The sequence below is a fragment of the Carassius gibelio genome, chromosome A7, assembly GCF_023724105.1.
Source record: "Carassius gibelio isolate Cgi1373 ecotype wild population from Czech Republic chromosome A7, carGib1.2-hapl.c, whole genome shotgun sequence".
Classification (NCBI taxonomy): domain Eukaryota; kingdom Metazoa; phylum Chordata; class Actinopteri; order Cypriniformes; family Cyprinidae; genus Carassius; species Carassius gibelio.
The window spans coordinates 13,576,964-13,598,022 of NC_068377.1; positions in this window are offsets into that span (position 1 = coordinate 13,576,964).

Sequence of the window (21,059 nt, forward strand, 5' to 3'; positions counted from 1 at the left end):
ATCCCTTGTCTCCGCTTCCAGCCTCTGAGTCCCGAACTCTGCCTCGGCCGTTCAACCCAGCAGCTCCACCATGGCTCCTAGCTCCCTCCTCTCCACCATGGCCCATCAGTCCACCAGCTCCGCCGGGCTCCCTCATTCCTCGGCTCCGCCTTGGTCTTTTGTCGACCATTCGCCACCCCGGGACACCACTCCTCTGGCTCCACTTCGTCCCTCCATCCCTCAGGCTCTGTCAGGCTCCTCCTACCCTCTGGAACTACCTCAGTCCTCGGTCGCTCTGGCTCCACCACGGCCTTCCGAATCCCTGCCTCTGCTTCAGTGTCCAGCACCATCTAGGGCCACCTAGGCCCTCCGGATCCTTGCTGTTGCCCTGGTTCAACGACTCTCCGTCTTCACCTCGGCACTTGCTCTGCCGCCATCGGTCGGCCCTTCTTCTACCATGGATCCTCCCTTCGTCGGCTCCACCGTGGGCCACCACCACGGCTGTGGCCTGGGTCCCGCCTGGCTCCTCCTACTCCAGGTTCATCCTGTCTCTTCCCTGGCTTGTCAGTTACCCTCTTTAACCTCTTAGCCTGCACCCTGATGCCCTCATTCTGAAAGCCATCCTGTCAGTGTTTATGAAAAGATTAAATGAAACGGGATAAATGTAATCTTGACAAACTATGTATCATTATAAAGATCTAAGTCTCAAGTTTCAACGACAGATCACTGTTTTTCAATGGTAGGCTTATAAAGACTGTATTTGCTACATTTGTGTAAGCAGTACACATACAAACATGAACAATGGAAACACTGTACATACCAGATCCGTCGGCTAACAGCTAACAGGTTAAAGACTTTGTATCATCATTTGCCTCATTTATGTGCTTCTCTCCTGCACCACACCAACTGAAAACTAGTCTTGTCTTTTTGCTTAAACATTATTGTGATCACAATGCTTATAATTTGATTTGAAAATAGAAAATTATATATTTTTTCCAGTTAATATAATTGGAAAATCAGAATGTAGATATATTTAGGCTTAATATTAAGGCATGAACTAAAAAAAAAAAAAAAAAAAAAAAAAAAAAAAAAAAAAAAAAAACACATGAATGAAACCTAATTATGGAGTTGCATATCTTCCACAATTTTGCATCTGAAGGAAGAGTGTATTGTTTTAAGAATGTTTTTAATATCTTACTGGATATTATGATAAAAAAGTGCTCTTTTTAATTATATTTATCACATTTTTATTTAAGATGAACTGACAGGAAAGCAAAGTGTCAGAGAGGAGGAGGAAAACTGAAATAATTGGTGTGTGAGAAGGAGAGAGTAGGTGAGAGAGAAAAGAGAGACAGAAAAAGAAGGGAGTTCTTTCAACCAGAAAATATGATGTGGCAAATTGCGATTCTTTCTGGTCAGCAATATTTGATTCTATTTCCTGGGGCGTCCCTGAGAGCGATAGATGCTGGATTGAGTGTATCTGTGTGAGGCTACATTTGTCTAAATAAGGCTTCATCCCAGTCCAGTCACAGCACACACACACACAGCTCAATCCCCTCAGCAGTGGCAGGATCAGGCCTGGAAGTGCTGTAAAATGATAGTGTGGGACTCTGATAGGCTTTCATAGTGTGGGGAGCGAATTACAGCATATACCATAATCTGTCTGATAATGGATTTTGCAGATATAGATAACAAAAATTTGAAAAAAGGGCTGATAACTAATTAATAGAAGATCATTTTAAAATCAATAATACACAAATGCTGGGTTAAAAACAACCATTTATGGGTTATTTGGCAATCCAGTGCTGGTTGGGTTAAATGTTTGACCCAAAATGCTGAGTTGTTTTATTTAACTCAAATACTGTTTAGAAATGACTATATTGCTGTCTTAAAATGGGTTGGAAATTCACTCACAGAATTATTAAAGGCAACTGTAGGTGAACATTTATTAATAAGCAAGAACAACCATGGACAAAATATAAGAATAATTGAATTTACTCTGATGAATACAAAATTGTTTACAATATTAAGTACAGTACATTGAATCTAATTAATCAAGTATTTTAGAAAAAATTTAAAGTAACATTTTAATTTTAGTGTTTTCAACCATTCTCTGTTATCCTTTCCACCCAAATAATCCTGTGTCGCCAAAATCTGAGCCGGAGATGGGCTGCTGTTCGGTGGGGGAACTGCGACCCTCAGACCATTACCTCACGTTTCACTCGTAGATGAAAGATGCCGTGACTGACAACCTGCCCATAAACAAACAATACTGAGATTAAAGAACATATTTTAGCAAGTATTATAAAATGTGTTTCCATCATGTGAAACCACCATTGCTGATGCATTTAGATAACTGACAAATCATTTACAGCACAGTGAAGACTTTATAGAAAAAAAATGTGTGCAAACCTTTATTTCACAGCAGAAGTGCACTAATTAGCAGCACTGAGAAGAGCTCTCACCTGAAGAGGACACAAAAGACTGTAACTTGACAGCTGGGTTGTTTCATCAGAGGGAGGAGAAGGGGTGAATAGTTTCAGCTGTCAGTGAGATTGACCCAGCCACTAACACAAAAGCTGGGTAACACAAAAACTACCAAACACTGTGTGGCGAGAGGAGCAAACGACAGACACAGTGGGGGAGGCGTCAGGCCTTGTAGAGGCTTTTATTAACAGAAAAATAACCAAAAAAGGGAATAAAAGTGTCAAAAAATAAACTGTCCAAAATGAACAGGGGATCTGTTGCCCCGTCGTACTATGAGGTTTGTAAAGGATAGGTAATGTTCATGAAGGAAGGGGTCAGGTAAGGGGCGGAGTCCGACGGCCACACACAGTCCCCTCTTCGGTTTGGAGTGCAAGGGGCAGCGGCTGCATCTTCTCATTGGCCGCGGCGCTTGACGGGACTAAACGGCCAGGCATCCTGGCCATAAGGATGTGTAACGGGTGCAGTTCTTGTCCGGACCACGGGTCCGGCAGCTCACATCTCTAGCAATGTGGGAGTCCCTCTATGCACCCTTTCTGGACCCACAAGGACACCAGCATGAAGGCACGGGGAAGAGACCTGTCTCCCGAGGAGAGGAGCACTCAGCATTTAAACAGCAGCGGTGATGAGGCTCCATTTGCATCAGGAGTGCCTCACTAATGCACCTCCTCTCTCAGCACCCACTCCTGTCAAGAGCCTGGTGAAGGGCAGCGATTAAGGTATGGGGTGACGATGATAATTAGGTGGGAGGCAACCCTCTGGTGTCCCTGTCGTGCTACGGGGTTTGTGAAGGACAAGTAGTGTTCAGGAAGGAAGGGTCCAGGTAAGGGGCGGAATCCAGCGGCCGCATGCATTCCCCTCTTTGGTTTTGGGGTGCGAGGGGCAGTGGTTTCTTCCAGCGGCTGCATCTATCTTGTTGGCCCAGTGCTTGAAGGGACTAGCCCGGCATCCTGGCCCAATGGCCTTGTAACAGGGGTGGTTCTCATCCGGACCGCGGGTCCGGCAGCTCACATCCCTGGCTGCCAGCCCAATTTGTTTCAGTGCCCCTCCTCTCTCACGCACCCACTCCAGTCGGGAGACTGGTGGAGGGTGGCAATTAAGGGACGGGGTGACGTTGATAACCACCTCGTCACAACTGTGAAAAACAACCCAACATATGACCCAACAGGCTCAAGTTGGTTAGAAAAAAAATAACCCGGCAGTATTTTAGTGTATGAACAAAAACTTTATGTGAAATTGTATATTATATTTTAATGGCATATTAAATAAATAAATAATGTGTGCAAGAAATGCAAAGAAAAAGTGGTACTGGAATTAAATCAAGTCAAGTCACCTTTATTTATATAGTGCTTTAAACAAAATACATTGCGTCAAAGCAACTGAACAACATTCATTAGGAAAACAGTGTGTCAATAATGCAAAATGACAGTTAAAAGCAGTATGACAGTTAAAGGCAGTATGACAGTTAAATGCAGTTTTCAAATCGCATTGTGTATATTGTACAGTATGTGCCATCGTATGGTCCTTATATCATGTTCATGTTTTAGTTGTAAGCCAACCTCTAGTTCATTTTGATTCATTATTATGAGAACCCCAAAGTATATATATTTTTAGTCTTTCAAAGCCTTTCATGTCCCTTCAAACACAGCAAAGCTCTAAGAGATCACATCCTCTTCCCCCCACATGTCTCTCCATTTTTTAATGCTGTCTTCACAGACAACAGACATTCATGCTCAAACCTCAGCTGACCATTTAAACAACTGTGTAATCTGTTCACTATCTCCCGATGAGCTTCCAGTCAACTTGATTACATCAACAAATGTCTTCACGCATCACATTCAGTCCTGTTTTTATACCAGCACCACTTCTTAAAAATGGCCTTAATAATCCAATGAAAGTGTGAGAAAGGAGCTGTAGGTACTTGCAGATCACTGGTAATGCTGTTTGGCTGCCATGACGACCACAGCAGAGGCGAGGTTTGATTACTGGGCTGGAGTCGAGTCTAAATGTGTCAGGTAGCCTACTGAACTGACTGATTTATAAACTGACTGGCATATAAACACATTTATATAAATGTTTATTAACTCTTTAGATTAATAAACTAAGTTAGATTCACAAGAGATAAGCAGTTAAATGCAGAACACACACACACACACCCACACACATACACAGTAATAATGATTTCTGACAAAATACTGTTGTTACTACTGGAAAAAAGATAATTCACAATATCAATAAGTTAATACATCTACTAATTGTTTGATAATCAGTTTAATAATGAAATGGCCAGTCACAGACTTCATGGTCACCGACTTTTTTGACAGATTCTACTTTGCATATATTTAGAGGACTGATTAATTTATGCAGGATTATTCATTTTTTTCACAACATGGTGTTGCATAGAGATTTACAATGGACTCTGCCATTAAACTGACTATTATAGGTGTTTCAGGGGAATCTAAACAGTTAAAACATCTAAAACACAGAAATATAAAATGTATCACGCTATATATATATATATATATATATATATATATATATATATATATATATATATATATATATATACAGTATATATATACATATATACATATGATAATAATAATAATAATAATAATAATAAATATACTCTAATTTATTCATTTTGTTGCAGTGCTGCCTTATCAATCCAGTTACCAAGTCAGTGGACAGAACTAAATTTGAACTAGATACAAAACTACTGCTGGGAGACTACTGCTGGACTTTTGACTCAAATTGTGATTGTGGCCAACCTCTGCTGCATCTTTTGTTCTGTTATAGTGATCAAATTAATATCCTTCAGAACTTTACTGTCAAACTAATTGACTTTGTGACATCCAGAAAAGGTGTGTTAACAAAGGAAAGTGTATTTGTGGGGGAAATGGATTATTAGCAGTGATGTAACCATCATTTGGTGGCTCGTTCACACTCCTCAGCAGTGAATAAATCCAACCTCAACTCCTATAGTCATCCTGGGGATTCATGGCCTGTTGTATATGTGCTCCATGCTGGCGAGAGCACATTGGATCTGTCAGCACTCATTGGAGCTTCAGCAGATGAGAAGGTGAGAAAAAGGAATGGAAAACAGCCAAAGGGTAAATCAAAGAGACAGAGTGAGGTGAAAAGATAGAAGGACTTAAATACAAACGCTCATTCCTCACAGAGTTTGGAGGTTGTGTCTGGCTTGTTTGTGCTTTGATACATGGGCTTGTATGGAATAGAGGTGACCACTACATTTTCAGTTAGAGCACATTGATTGGCCATTCGTAGTAAAAAAAATAAAATAAAATAAGAAAATGTCAATTTTCATTCCAGACATAGACATGATTGATGTAAAGGTTTTATGGTTTTAACATTTGGCTTCTCTCTCCTCACGTCTCCCCCCAACCATCTCTCTCTCTCTCTCTCTCTCTCTCTCTCTCCAAATTGAAAAAGCAAGGAGGCTAGACAGCTGGTTGCTATAGCAGTAGTCTAATTGCAGAGACACTCAAGAGCAGTGCATTGTGGGTAGTTTGTGAGATGAGATGAAGGCATGGAGATTGGTGACTGCTAAGGGGTCAAGGAATGTGGTTCTCTCTGCAGGGTGGGTGAACTAACAGCCTCTTAAATCAGGAGAATTCTCATAGGCCTTTTTATTCCTTGCTTTCTGCCTTTCACTATCGTACACTTTTCATCTCCCAGCATGCCTCTGTTTCCCTTCTACTTTTGCTATTGTAGATGCTTGTGTTCATTCTTCTCTTCTTGTTTTCGATAATTGAATTGTATAAGTGTAAGATATAGTGTTCAACCATCGTACACGTTGGAGAATCATATTTCTTTTCTAACTGGCCCCTAATGGGGGCCATCAGTTGACTAATTTGTCTTCTATTAAAGTCATACATTCATGTAGCCAGAAGGGCCAGAAGAATGATAAATCATAACTGGTCTCAGGAGAATCTGTGGGTCTTTTTATTAGGCAGAAACTGGCAACTGCACTATAAATTATGTTTGTTTCCTCTGCTCTATCGTTTTGGATCTCATCATGAAATTAGCTCTTAACTTCTGCTCACATCAAACCATTTTGACTCTTGTGCTGTTTACCATTTAGATTAACGTTTTCTTTTTGCAGAAGTTGTTATCGCTGCAGGCAGCCAAACCAAACTAAATCTTAGAGTACAATTTCTGTTTACTCATACAGTAGTGTAGATGTTTGTAGGTGTGTGTAAAAAAAAAAATCATTAATAAATCAATCATAAAAAACATACAATGCACTGATAACCTCTAATCAATGCTGATTAGAATTTTCAAGACTGAGAAAGTAGTAGCCGACTAATATGTGATATAAGCTATTGCTGTGTTGCACAATGTATGTGCTTTCCTACATGTTTGTAACAATATAATAATGTCATCATAAGTAATTGGCATGTCACCCAGATATCACACCAGTTTGGCACACTTTCACCCTTTATCTCCAGCCATTTGGGATTTATGAAGCATTATATTTGCAAACCCTTAGTTTGAGCTGTGTAATTATGTAAATACAGTCATATTTGCTTGATGTTATGACATTTTATGTCCAGGTCCCTCAGTAAATTAGTAAATCTCATCATCATTTCTATGGTCGCACTATTATTGGAAAATGACAGCTTTTCAGTCTCTTTTACTCCACACCAATGTGCAGTATACTGTGTTTAATGATACTTGCTGCATATGCATGTTTTTCTTTGAAAAACCCTAACTTTGTAGCCCTGTGTGGTTTAAATGTGGGCTGTAATGCATTAAAGATAACAAGGAAACAGAAGTCAGCATTTGTAACAGTTCTTTGCTCAACAGTTAAATTAAGTTATTTTCATAGTTCATTACAATGTGATTAGGTTGTAATTTATAAATATGAGCTTCATTAAAAGTAGACGACAGCTGTCATAATTTAAGAAATCAGTGGCAGACACTGAAGAAATAAAATCTTGTTAGCATATGGGGAATATGCTAAGCCATTAGTTTTCCTCATATGGTGGACTCTGTAAACTCATCCACTTATTACAGATCTGATGGCCTTGTGGCTTGAGTTCACAAGTCAGCTCCTTGATTAATTTTCTCAGGTTTGGTTTTATGAAAAGCTTCAGATGCATGCTAATTATCTCCTTGTGTCTCTCTCTCGATTGCTCAGTGAAATCTAAGGAAGGTGTGTTTGTAATCTGTGTTGTCATGTCCAGATGTTTGGGATACTTAATCATCTATATACCTTGTTGTTAGTGTTTCCCGGGGGCTGTGCTGTCACACTCTAATTGCTTGGATAGTTAATAGTTCAGATCATATCCATCAAGCTCAATGTGTGTAAGTGTTCGTGCACAAGTGTCAGTGCATGCGTCTGAAAGCATGACTGATTGCACTCACTCTGTTTGAGTGAAAACAGTTCTGCCACCACTTGCTCCACTGCCAGCAGCCAAAATGCAGTCCAGCCAATTGGAAAACTTCTTGCCAGTCTTTGCTGTGATCTGCCAGTCACAAAGAATGATCAAACCTGATTATCACACTGAAAGCCTGATCATTGTGATTTCTGAATTAAAGCTGCCTGTCATGTTCTAACACCTGATGACAGTGTATAAGGTCAATGGGTGTGTTGCATAATCTTACACTGAGGGCTTAAAGGGATAGTTTACCCAAAACTGAAAATTTTATGTTTATCAGCTTCCAAGATGTAGGTGTTTTGTTTTGTTTTTTTAGTTTTTTTACCTCTGATTCACACAATGTCCAAACTGTTAGAAATATCCTGAGCATGTCCTACTGGGCACATTGTCAAACAGGAGCATGAGGCAAGAGGGTCTGGCTGCAGACTTGCACTTGCACTCTCAGACTTGCACATCACTTGCAGTCTTTATTTTTTACTTTGTTAAATTTTTTTGAATGGATTTCCCAACATTTTATAACAGTAACCAGTACAATTTAACGGACTGCGTTCTCTACTCATCTGCCTGCCTGTACGGAGTTGATCCTTTTAAAATCACTTAATGCATTTCATAATGCACGTTCATATTTGCTGGTCTGTATATATGTTGAGTCTTGCAGGACCCTGTACGTTATATTAGTAGGCATACTAATTTGGTTTTAATCGTTTAATCACCATCACAGCGTCTTGTCTCCATTGGCAACATTTTTTTTTTTTTTAAATAGTTATAACACAACAATAATTTTCAAATACCAAAAAACTGAGACAACATAATACAAAAAAAGTGTTTTAAAATAAATAAACAACATTACCAAAAAGCAGAAGGATAAAGAAAGAGGGCATTACTCACATGAACGAAAATCTACTCATTTAACAAGTCAAAGAGTCAATAAGTTGTGCAAATTTTATGTTCTGTTCGCTTTTGGGTTAAGAGATGACGAGATTGTATTTAAATAATGCAAAAATGACAAAAAAATTGATTTACAGTTTGAGAATTTACATTTATGAATATAAAATCTGCACAGAAGAATAATTAGATTTATTATAAAAGCAGGCATTAGAATCCGCTTCAAAAAATCAAAATATAACAATTTGGGGCTTTATAGAAAAATTTTGCAAGATTTTCAAAAATTTACAAAATTTCTTGACTCCATTGGCAACATGCACAATTTGTGTTGATTGCAAGTGACATCACAGGTAGCGGACAGTGCAAGTGGAACTGACATTGTAATTTTTTTTTTCTTGTCCTTACCACCTGGCTACTGTTGTAAAATGTTGAGAGATTCAAACAAACAATTATCAATAAATAGAACAAAATAAAAAAATAAAGACTGCAAGTGATGTCACTAGCGGAAGTCCAAGTGTCTGAAAGTGCAAGTCTGAGAATGAAAGTTTGAGAGTGCAAGTGCAAGTCTGCAGCCAGACCCTTCTCGCATGAGGAGGCTTCTTTTTGCTTTAAGGCACATCGCAGATCCGATAATTGAGATAGGAGTGTCAATGGTCAATTTGAGAGATAGGTGGCTGTAATGCCCTTATAAATCTGTCATCCGCCATAAAGCAAGAAGAAGAAGAAGCCTCCTCACGCTTCTGGTTGACAATGCTTTCAGGAGAGTTCTAACAGTTCGGATATTGCATGAATCAGCAGTAAAAAAATTATAAATATAGCTGCAAGCAGCAATAACGGGGCCAAGCACTACAGAAGCAAACTTCAGAAGAAAGGCAGGAATAAGTCATTAAAACCGTTTTAAGATTATTTTAGGCAAAATGGCTTGAAAACAATAAACACAACAACTAGTAATAGGATTTATTGGCTTATCACGTGTAACCAATAGGTGGCGCTGTTACCAAATCAGTGTTTCGAAATATTTTGAGTACCTTCAGGGGATGGTGTTGTTGGCACATTCTGAGTTTCGTAATATTACACCAATGCATTTGTTAGTATAGCATTCTATTTCAGAAAACTGCATTGAAGTCAATGGGAATTTCATGTTTTATTCTATTATAGCGCCACCAAGAGGCTCAGTCCCACCATTTTTTTAATGTGTCCTCAGAGTGAGCCCATACATATGTGTGTCAATTTTGGTCAAAATATCTTAATTCACTTCAGAGTTATAGACATTTATATGAAAAATCACGTAAAAAATCTTGACTCTTGACTTTGATTGAATTTTACTACCCCTTACTATCCATATTTTCGCATTTGGGCATTGGCATATAGCTATCGACCTATGTTTACGAACTTCTGACGCTGGTTTCGTCTCGATCAGACAAGCGGTTTCGAAGATATAGCCAAATGTTTTTTTAGCGCTAAATCACAATGCTACACAAATCGTAATGCGAAATCTAGCATGGAGGGAGTCTAATTTGATGAGTCTCGTGAAAATAAGTCGACCACACTCAAAGTTAAAGCATTTTTTAAAAGATGATCACCACTAGGTGGCGCTGTTTCTAAACTCCTCACGCTCCTTCAGGACATTGTGCTGATGACCCATTCCATGTTTCGTAACAATCCGTTGATGCGTTCTGAAAATACAGCATTTTAGCACAAAATTCAAAATGGCCGACAGTCAAAATGGCCGAATTGGTAAACTTGGATATCAGTCGACTCGGCATGTTGCCCTGAATCTGACAAGACCAATTTTATGATTTTTGGACAAACTGTTTAGAAGTTATAAGCAAAAATAGCAATTTTTCATATCTCCGGACCAGTAGGTGGCGCTGCGCTGAAACGTAGCAAGTAGCCTCAGGTCATGCTTGTTATGACATGTACCAGGTTTGGTCTTAATACGATAAATCGTTGTAGAGATACAGCCTTACGACTGTTTTTCTAAGCGCTATGTAAAATTAGTATGAGGGTTTATCGAAAACGGTTTGACGAATCTATTTGAGTTGCATAACTTTTGGTCAGCACTGACTTAAAATGATCTGGTTCAATTTTCGTGTGAATCGGACAAACCGTCTAGAACGAGTTCGAAAAAGTAGGTTTTTTAAAAAATTCAAAATGGCGGCCATATTTCTATGACAGAAAATGACTTCATATGGTGCAATCGAATCGGCATGAGCTCAGAAATCAGAGGAAAAAAAGAATTTTGTTGACTGGCCTTGCGGTTAAAAAGTTACTAACAAAATTAAAGTGAAACTTTGGACAGTTGGTGGCGCTAGAGGGAATGTCTTAGACCCGCCAAGATTGGTGTACTTAATGTTGGCACTGTCCTCTATCAGAATGTCAAACCATTACAACTTTCCCGCAATCGGTTCTATGGGCTGCCATAGACTCCTAGTCGGAAAAAGGAAGAAATATAGCTGCAAGAAGCAATTACGGGGCCAAGCACTCCAACGGCAAATGTAGGAGCTAAGCATGGCATGGAACATCACACCAAATGCATTAATGAGCAATAACAGCAATTTTAGGATTATTGTGATTGAAATGGCTAAAAAAAAAATCATAAATACCACCTCTAGTAGCATGATTACTTGGCTTATCAAGTTTGACCAATAGGTGGCACTGTTATAAAATCAATTTGGTATAATCTGTGTTACTTTTCAATGACACACACAAAGTTTGGTGTTAATATGCCAAAGCATTCCAGAGATACAGCCTCAAGTGTCATTTTCTCATTGTGCCTCAACTTCGTCGCTGTGGTATGCAAAAACGGTTTTGTCTATTGACACGAAATCCATAACTTTGTGTCAGCATAGTCTGAAGATCATCTGATTCGAATGTGGTGAAAATCGGACCTATGGTTGATGAGGAGTTCAAAAAAGTAGGTTTTCAACATAAATCAAAATGGCGGACTGGTAGTTCAGCTTACTCTGGCATATTTGGTATCTATGTTATCGGCATAAGCCAGGGAATATTTTGAGCCCAGTTTCATTCAAATAGGGCTAATGCAATAAAAAGTTATTAGCATTTTTATAAGTGTAATTATTCATGATTAATGAATGGTTCATTACTCTTGACCAATAGGTGGCGCTGTTACCAAATTTATGTGGCATGGTCAGTGTGAGGTGGCAATGACACACACAAAGTTTGGTGCAAATATGTCAAAACGTTGCAGAGATACAGCCTCAAATGCATTTTGGCACCCTTACAGCAAATTCGTTGATGCGCTAAATGAGAACCATTTCGTTTATCGACACGAAATCCATAACTTTTTGCCAGCCTGGTCTGAAGATGATTCACGTCAAATTTGGTGAAAATCGGACTAACGGTCTAGGAGGAGTTCGAAAATGTAGGTTTTCAACATTAATCAAAATGGCGGACAGGAAGTATGGCCAATTTTTGCATAATTGGTATCAATGTTCTCGGCATGACCCAGAGAATATAGAGAGACCATTTTAATTTTAATAGTCTAATTTATTCAAGAGTTATTAGCATTTATTTGATATTTCATTATAACTCTTGGCCACAAGGTGGCGCTGCCACCAAACGTTTTGAGTACCTTCAGGGCATGGAGCCGGATATTTTTGTAATTATTTGCAAAACGATACGATGCTGCATTCAAAAAATACAGCATTTTAAAACAAAATTCAACATGGCCGACGCCTAAAATGGCCGACACAGGAAAATTGGATATCATTCGACTCAACATGACTCACTGAATCTAAAGAGACCAGTTGTGTGATTTTTGGTCAAACCATTCAGAAGTTATAAGCCAAAATATGCATTTTTTCATATCTCCTGACCAGTAGGTGGCGCTGTGTTGAAACACTGCAGGTAGTCTCAGGTCATGCTTATAATAATAATAATAATAAATGAATAAATAATAATAAATAACTTTTTGGCAGCATGGTCTGAAGATGATCTAAGCCAATTTTCGTGAAAATCGGTCAAACTGTCTAGGACGAGTTCGACTTGGCATTAGCCAAGGATTCAGAGGAAAAAAGAATTTCCATTTTCTGGCTTACGGTTCAAAAGTTATTAGTATACAAACATTGAACGTTTGGACAAGTGGTGGCGCTAGAGAGTAGGAGTTAGAGACTTCAAATTTGCTATAGTTAATGTTGGGACTGTCCTCTATCAGTGTGCCAAATCATACAACTTTCCTGAAATCGGTTCTATGGGCTGCCATAGACTTGCGGCGGAAGAAGAAGAAGAAATATAGCTGCAAGCAGCAATTACGGGGCCAATCACTCCAATGGCAAATTTAGGAGGTAAGCATGGCATGGAGGACCACATCAAATGCAACAGTATTTTACAGCACTTTTAGGATGATTGTAATTGAAATGGCTGAAAAAGCATAAATACAACCACTAGTTAATAAGATCAAATGGCTTATCACTTTTGGCCAACAGGTGGCGCTGTTATCAGATCAATTTGGTGTACTCTGTGTGACTTGTCAATGACACACACAAAGTTTGGTGTCAATATGCCAAAGCATTGAAGAGATACATCCTCAATTGTCATTTTGGCATTGTGCCTCAAATTCGTCGCTGTGGTATGCAAAAACGGTTTTGTCTATCAACACAAAATCCATAAGATGTTGTCAGCACAGTCTGAAGATCATTTGATTCAAATTTGGTGAAAATTGGACCTACGGTTGATGAGGAGTTCGAAAAAGAATCTTTTCAACATAAATCAAAATGGCAGACCGGAAGTTCAGCTTAATCTGGCATATTTGATATCTATGTTGTCGGCATAAGCCAGGGAATATTTTGAGACCAGTTTCATTACAATAGGCTAATGCATTAAAAAGTTATTAGCATTTTAATAAGTGTAATTATTCATGGTTAATGAATGGTTTATTACTCTTGACCAATAGGTGGCGCTGTTACCAAATTTATGTGGCATGGTCAGTGTGAGGTGACAATTGCCGCGTTTCCACCGAAATTACTCTGAACATTTTTACCAGGAACTTTTTTTCCCAGGAACTTTTTTCCCCCCAGACCTGTTGCTTTCTGCGTTTCCACCGCGGTGTAAAGTACCGGGAAGATTAGGCAAATGACTGGTGACATAGGTCCGCGCGCGTTTACAAAGTACTGCTGATTAAAAAAAAAAAAAAAAAAAAAAGTATGCTGATTTTGGACGTGCATTATCGTGCAAATCTATAAACAGCAGCGTAACTATATACTATATATATATATATATATATATATATATATATATATATATATATATATATATATATATATTATACTTAATAATTTCAGTCAGCTCGTCTTGGCTACTGCAATTTTCCCTACTGTATATTTAAAATAAAACGAAATAGGATATCAAATACCACTGCCTCCTTTGGTTTTCATTTAAGCATAATAACAGCTGCAGAAATGTACTTAGTTCAGAGATATGTGTATATGCAGCCATTACAATGAAATAAAATATTATATAAATTTGCCTTTTTTATTTTCATTTTAACATATAGATAAATTGAATACAGACCAAATAAAACCTGTTAGATTTACTCCGCAGCTGAATTATATTTTATGTTTAACCACTAAAGACACATCATAGCCAGCGGCACATATCAGAAGGTCTATCCCAGGAGAGGCTGCTCTCTGCGGATACATGAGGACTGAGCTCCCGCTGATCGAGTGGAGCTCACCGTCTACGAGATCGGCGAAACACATTTTTAAATAGGCCCTGTCTTTATAAATAAACCACAGATTTGAGTTTTAAACAACTACATTCTCGCCTGAAATACTTTTAAAATTACATTTCATGACACAATAACAGTAATATTTGAAAATGATCCAAATAAATGGTGGTTGAACTCAACCAATGCTGCGTGAACTCAGATGGCTTTGGCTGCAGCAATTTTCCCCTCAGTATATTTATAATAACACGAAATAGGATATAAAATACCACTGCCTCCTTTCGTTTTCATTTAAACATAATAACAGCTGCAGAAATGTACTTAGTTCAGGGATATGTGTAACGTTGTATACAGCCGTCACAATGAAACGAAATATTACATAGACTTGCCTTTTTTATTTTCATTTTAACATATAGATAAATTGAATACAGACCAAAGAAAACCTGTTAGATTTACCCCGCAGCTGAAATATATTTTATGTTCAACCACTAAAGAGACATCAGAGCCAGCGGCACATATCAGAAGGTCTATCCAAGGTGACGCTACTTCTCGGCGGATACATGAGGACTGAGCTCCCGCTGATTGCGTGGAGCTCACCGTCTCAGAGATCGGCGAAACACATTTTTAAATAGGCGCTGTCTTTATAAATAAACAACAGATTTGAGTTTTAAACAACTACATTCTCGCCTGAAATACTTTTAAAATTACATTTCATGACACAATAACAGTAATATTTTGAAAATGTTGATCCGAATAAATGGTGGTTGAACTCAACCAATGCTGCGTGAACTCAACCAATCAGAATGTTTAGCGCCAAAGTCCCGCCCTCGAAAGTTCCGGAACTCTGAAAAAGTACCACCTCGCCAGCAGGGACTTTCTGAGGGGCATTTTTTTACCCGGAACTTTATTTAGTTCCTGGTTCCTGCGGTGGAAACACACCAAGTACCAGGCCAAAGTCCCTAGTTCCTGGGTAAAGTTCCTGCGGTGGAAACGCGGCTAATGACACATACAAAGTTTGGTGCAAATATGTCAAAGCATTGCAGAGATACAGCCTCAAATGGATTTTGGCACCCTTCAAGCAAATTTGTTGATGCGCTAAATGAGAACTGTTTCGTATATCAACACGAAATCCATAACTTTTTGTCAACATGGTCTGAAGATGATCCACGCCAAATTTGGTGCAAATCGGACTAACGGTCTAGGAGGAGTTCGAAAAAGTAGGTTTTCAACATTAATAAAAATGGCGGACAGGAAGTATGGCCATTTGTTGCATATTTGGTATCAATGCTCTCGGCATGACCCAATTTTAATAGTCTAATTTATTCAAAAGTTATTAGCATTTAAGTCATATTTCATTATAACTATTGGCCACAAGGTGGCGCTGCCACCAAACTTTTTGAGTACCTTCAGGGCATGGAGCCGAATATTTTTGTATTTATTTGCGAAACGATACGATGCTGCATTCAAAAAATACAGCATTTTAAAAGATAATTCAAAATGGCCGATGCCTAAAATGGACGACACGGGAAAATTTGATATCATTCGACTCGACATGACTCACTGAATCTAAAGAGACCAGTTGTGTGATTGGCCAAACCATTCAGAAGTTATAAGCCAAAATATACATTTTTCATATCTTCTGACCACTAGGTGGCGCTGTGTCGAAACACTGCAGGTAGTCTCAGGCCATGGTTGTTATAAAACACACCAAGTTTGGTCTCAATATGCCAAACCGTTGCCGAGATATAGCCTCACGTGCATTTTTGTGTGCTTTTCGTCAAATTTGTTTACGTGTCATTTGACAACGGTTGGACGAATCAGCTTGAATTCCATAACTTTTTGCCACAATGGTCTGAAGATGATATGAGCCAATTTTCGTGAAGATCGAACTAACCGTCTAGGAAGAGTTCGAAAAAGTAGGTTTTTCAAAAAATGTAAAGAATTTTGGGGTTCATTTGACTTGGCATGAGCCAAGGATTCAGAGGAAAAAAAGAATTTCCATTTTCTGGCTTACGGTTCAAAAGTTATTAGCATACAAACATTGAAAGTTTGGACAAGTGGTGGCGCTAGAGAGTAGGAGTTAGATACTTCAAATTTGCTATAGTTAATGTTTGGACTGTCCTCTATCAGTGTGCCAAATTATACAACTTTCCCGCAACTGGTTCTATGGGCTGCCATAGACTTGCGGCGGAAGAAGAAGAAGAAGCAGAATAATAATAACGCCAACGATTACAATAGGTGCCTACACACCTTCGGTGCTTGGCCCCTAATAACGCCAACGATTACAATAGGTGCCTACACACCTTCGGTGCTTGGCCAATAATAATAATAATTTAAGCTGCAAGCAGCGATGAAAAGGCCCTCGCACTCGGGCTCACCACCACCCGGTGCCCATAGGAGGAACAGTGAACGTTGGGCCGTATGCTTATAAAATAATAAATATTTGTGCCACATTTCCTGCTGCCAACTAAGTGTTGTTAGAATGTTTGAAAATATTTCTAGAATGATTAGCACACAATGGCATATTTTACTGTGTTGCAAATAGTGCATAAAAGTGTTAAAAATGACACTTCCTGTTGCCAGCAGGTGGCGCTATGACTATAACCGAATATGGGCATGACGATTTATTTAGTACAGGACCCTTGTCAAACATGTGAAGTTTGGGGAAGATTGGACATTGTTTGCCTGAGTTACAGCATCTTCCTTTTTCACTGCATTAGTAGCATGCTTTAGCACTTAGCTAAGTGTTGCTAGCATGTTTTAGTATGCTTCTAGAAGGTTGCCAGCCTATTTAACACTTGTTGATGCTTTTATTATTTTGCAAGGAGTCCATAACAGTTTTAAAAATGCCACTTCCTGTTGCCAGCAGGTGGCACTATCATCGAATACGGGCATGTTGATGTGTTCAGGACAGGACTCTAATCAATTTGGGGCATATTGGACACTGTATGCCTGAATTACAGTAACGTCCTAATTAATTGTAGTAATATGATACTTTAGCATTTAGCTTAGTGTTGCTAACATGTTTCTAGCATGCTGCCAGTGTAGCCTATTTAACACTTTTTTTACTTTTTAATTTGCTCCTAGGAGTCCATAACAGTGTTAACATTGTCACTTCCTGTTACCAGCAGGTAGCGCTATGACTATAACTGAATTTGGTCATGGGTGTTTGTTCAGAACAGAACACCTATCACACGTGTGAAGTTTGGGGAAGATCGGACATTGCTTGCCTGAGTTACAGCAACTTCCTTTTTCACTACATTAGTAGCATGCTTTAGCACTTAGCTAAGTGCTGCTAGCATTTATTAGTATGTATCTAGTATGTTGCCAGCCTATTTAACACTTGTTGATGCTTTTTAATATGTTCCTAGGAGTCCATAACAGTTTTAACCTTGTCACTTCCTGTTACCAGCAGGTGGCGCTATGACTATAACTGAATTTGGTCATGGGTGTTTGTTCAGGACAGAACACCTATCACATGTGTGAAGTTTGGAGAAGATCGGACATTGCATGCCTGAGTTACAGCAACTTCCTGTTTCACGGCGAAACATCAAATTTTGTTAGGCCGCCATGGACACACCCCTTGACGAAAACTCAAAACCTTCGCAATTTAACATCACAAAGGTCTTATGATGACCCTCACCAAATTTTAAGATAATCCGATTAAAACTGTAGGAGGTGTTCGTCAAAGTAAGAGGCATGGAAATGGAAAAAAAAAAAAAAAACTACACAAAAATCATACAGGAAATCGATTTTGTACCAAGAGACTTTTTTGTAGGTAATGGTGTGTTACATGTGTGGACCGATTTTCATGAATGTACGTGAAACACAGCTCGAGGCATACTCCGTTGAAATTTAACAGGTGGCGCTATCGAGCCATTTTGCAACACCCACTTCTGAAACCTATATCAGATGTAAATTTTCGGCAGTCCTGATGCGTGTGCAAAGTTTCGTGAGTTTTGGAGTATGTTTAGGCCCTCAAAAATGCGCTTCATTACGGAGAAGAAGAAGAAGAAGAAGAAGAAGAAGAAGAAACGGAGCAATTCCAATAGGGTCCTCGCACTGCAGTGCTCGGGCCCTAATAAGAACAGGAACAAACACAATAGGGTCCTATGCACCTTCGGTGCTTGGCCCCTAAAAATACTGTTCAGTTTCTTGCACAGACCGATCATTTTGTGTCTTTACACAACAGTGTATCGGCACGAGCTGCAGGGTTTTATTAGGTTTAGTTTGTGTATGTTTATTTGTATGTTTGTCTGTTTTTTTTTTGTTTTATTGTATGTTTTAGCCATGATTCCCATCCACTTACATTATAAGAGTGATAGAATGCAACAGTTTCAGTTTAAAATCTAACTCACCTACATCTTGGATGCCCTGGGGGTAAGCAGATAAACATAAAATTTTCATTTTTAGGTAAACTATCCCTTTAATGAACCAACAACATGTAAGGTCATTTAAACAAGGTTTAAGCAAGACCTGGGGCCTGTTCTTCGTACGTCGCTAACTCAGATAGCTGGATTTGATTGTTGACGATTTGGCGTGATCTTGGATCGTTTGGTTCTTCGAAGCTCATCCCGGAGCTGCTGTCATAGCAACAGGTCCGTAAGCTTAAACCTGCTCGGGAGCAGGCTTATTTCATGTAACCATGATTAGATCGCTTCTTTTCAACCAGAACTGATGCTCAAAATATGTCTGCTACCACCGCTACTTTATTACAAGTGTATCGTTCTGATCCAGGGACAATCATTTAAAATAATAATCATTAAACAAATTATTAAAAATAATATAAATACTGTGTAGTCCATAACAGCCTACTATAGACACAGACAGTTTTACTCACTGAAATATTTATTTGTCATAAAATTATTACTTCATAATTGTATTAGAGTCTTACACACATGCTATACAGATAATAGAGTCGTGCATTATTTTGAGTGATGACTGCTATTATAAGAGTGGCTTGATGGAGCGCAGGAGATGCAGATAACATGATATTGCCCCCTAAGAAACTTTCATTAATCACGTAACAAATTTTTCCTAAAAAAAAAATGAAATGAATAGATAATTTCTAAATTGAAATAAAAATGTAAAGACTGCACAACTATGTGAATCATGAAAAAAATTATAATAAAATAAAAACATGTATCTATTATCTGTGTCATGTATCTATTATAAAATTTATGTAGTTTTGTTTGCTTGGCTGTTTCCTTATAAAAAATGAGAAATTTGTCAAGTTTTTCATCAGGTGTTGTTTTAAATTATTTGACGTCATTACATTGCCGTCTTGCCACCAGCCAATCGCTGCACTGCTCATCATGGTTTCGAGTATCGATACATATCCCCTTTTAAGACAACACATGAACGTGCAATTATCTCGGATAACTCAATTCAGCAATACTAATCATGCACAACAGGTGTATTCGAAGAACCCAATTAGCCGGATCAGGATTAGCACGATGATATCATCTTGGATGTGTCATTTGATCTCGGATGTAATAAGCGACGTACGAAGAACAGGCCCCTGATTGGCACACATATGTTTGCCTAATATCCTTATTTTACTCTGTATGTAAACATCTTTAATGACATTCTGGCAGCTTATTCATGTCTAGGTGCACATTTCTATTTGCATGTTGTCATCAAGTCCAGTATATTTTGCATTATGAGGATTGATTGATTGATTGATTGATTGAATTTTTTTAATAGATCAGCAATAGTGTATATGTAAACATACTCAACAGTCAAAAGCTGTTAATCACAATATGAAAATGAACACACGAACAATACTTTCCATTAAGGCTCAACTTGTTAATGCATTGGCTATGATGAACTAACAATAAACAGAGCTTAAATTTATCTAGATTAATGTTAATATTTACATACACTAATACATTGTTATTAATTATTATGATGAATAAACATTATTATGAATAAAAAAAAAATATTAACAATGAAAACTGGCATATTTATCAGTAAACATTAACTTCAATCAGGACCACTTCCGTCAATAAGATTCATGACAATTATCCCTTGTGGATTGTTCAAATTCACTACCCTTTCGGTATGTTTGGGATGAAAACATCCACTCAATTAAACTGCTGTAAAATGTATCAGATTCATTTTGTTTTGCATAAATCTGTTAATCAACTTCAGTCCTGATCAAAACGACCAAATGTTTTTTAAAAAATCCAAGATTTTAACTCTTTAATTGCCAAGTTCATAAATGATGTCACTGATTTAGGGGGAAAAACACACAAAATGACTTATTTTCAATATAAAAGTAATTTTGCCTGGAATTTTTTTTTTTTTTTTTTTTATAACAGCCTTGGCCATGTCAAAGATTAGTAGCAACATTGGCTTTGATGCATTTTTAGTTTTTGTGCAGCATTAGATTTAAAAAATGTTCTCCCTAATTTGTTCTTGGTGGCTGTTTTTGCCCCATTGACTTCCATTATAACTACATATTTTGATTGCAAAGCCATGACACCATATAATCATGCATTCTTGATTTTTTGTGGTTTTCCCTTTTGGGAAGAGGTAACATTTTTTTATTTTTACAGTTGATCACTAGGTGGGACCCTTTAGATAGGCCTGTGCAAAAAAAGCTTAGTTTCTGACTT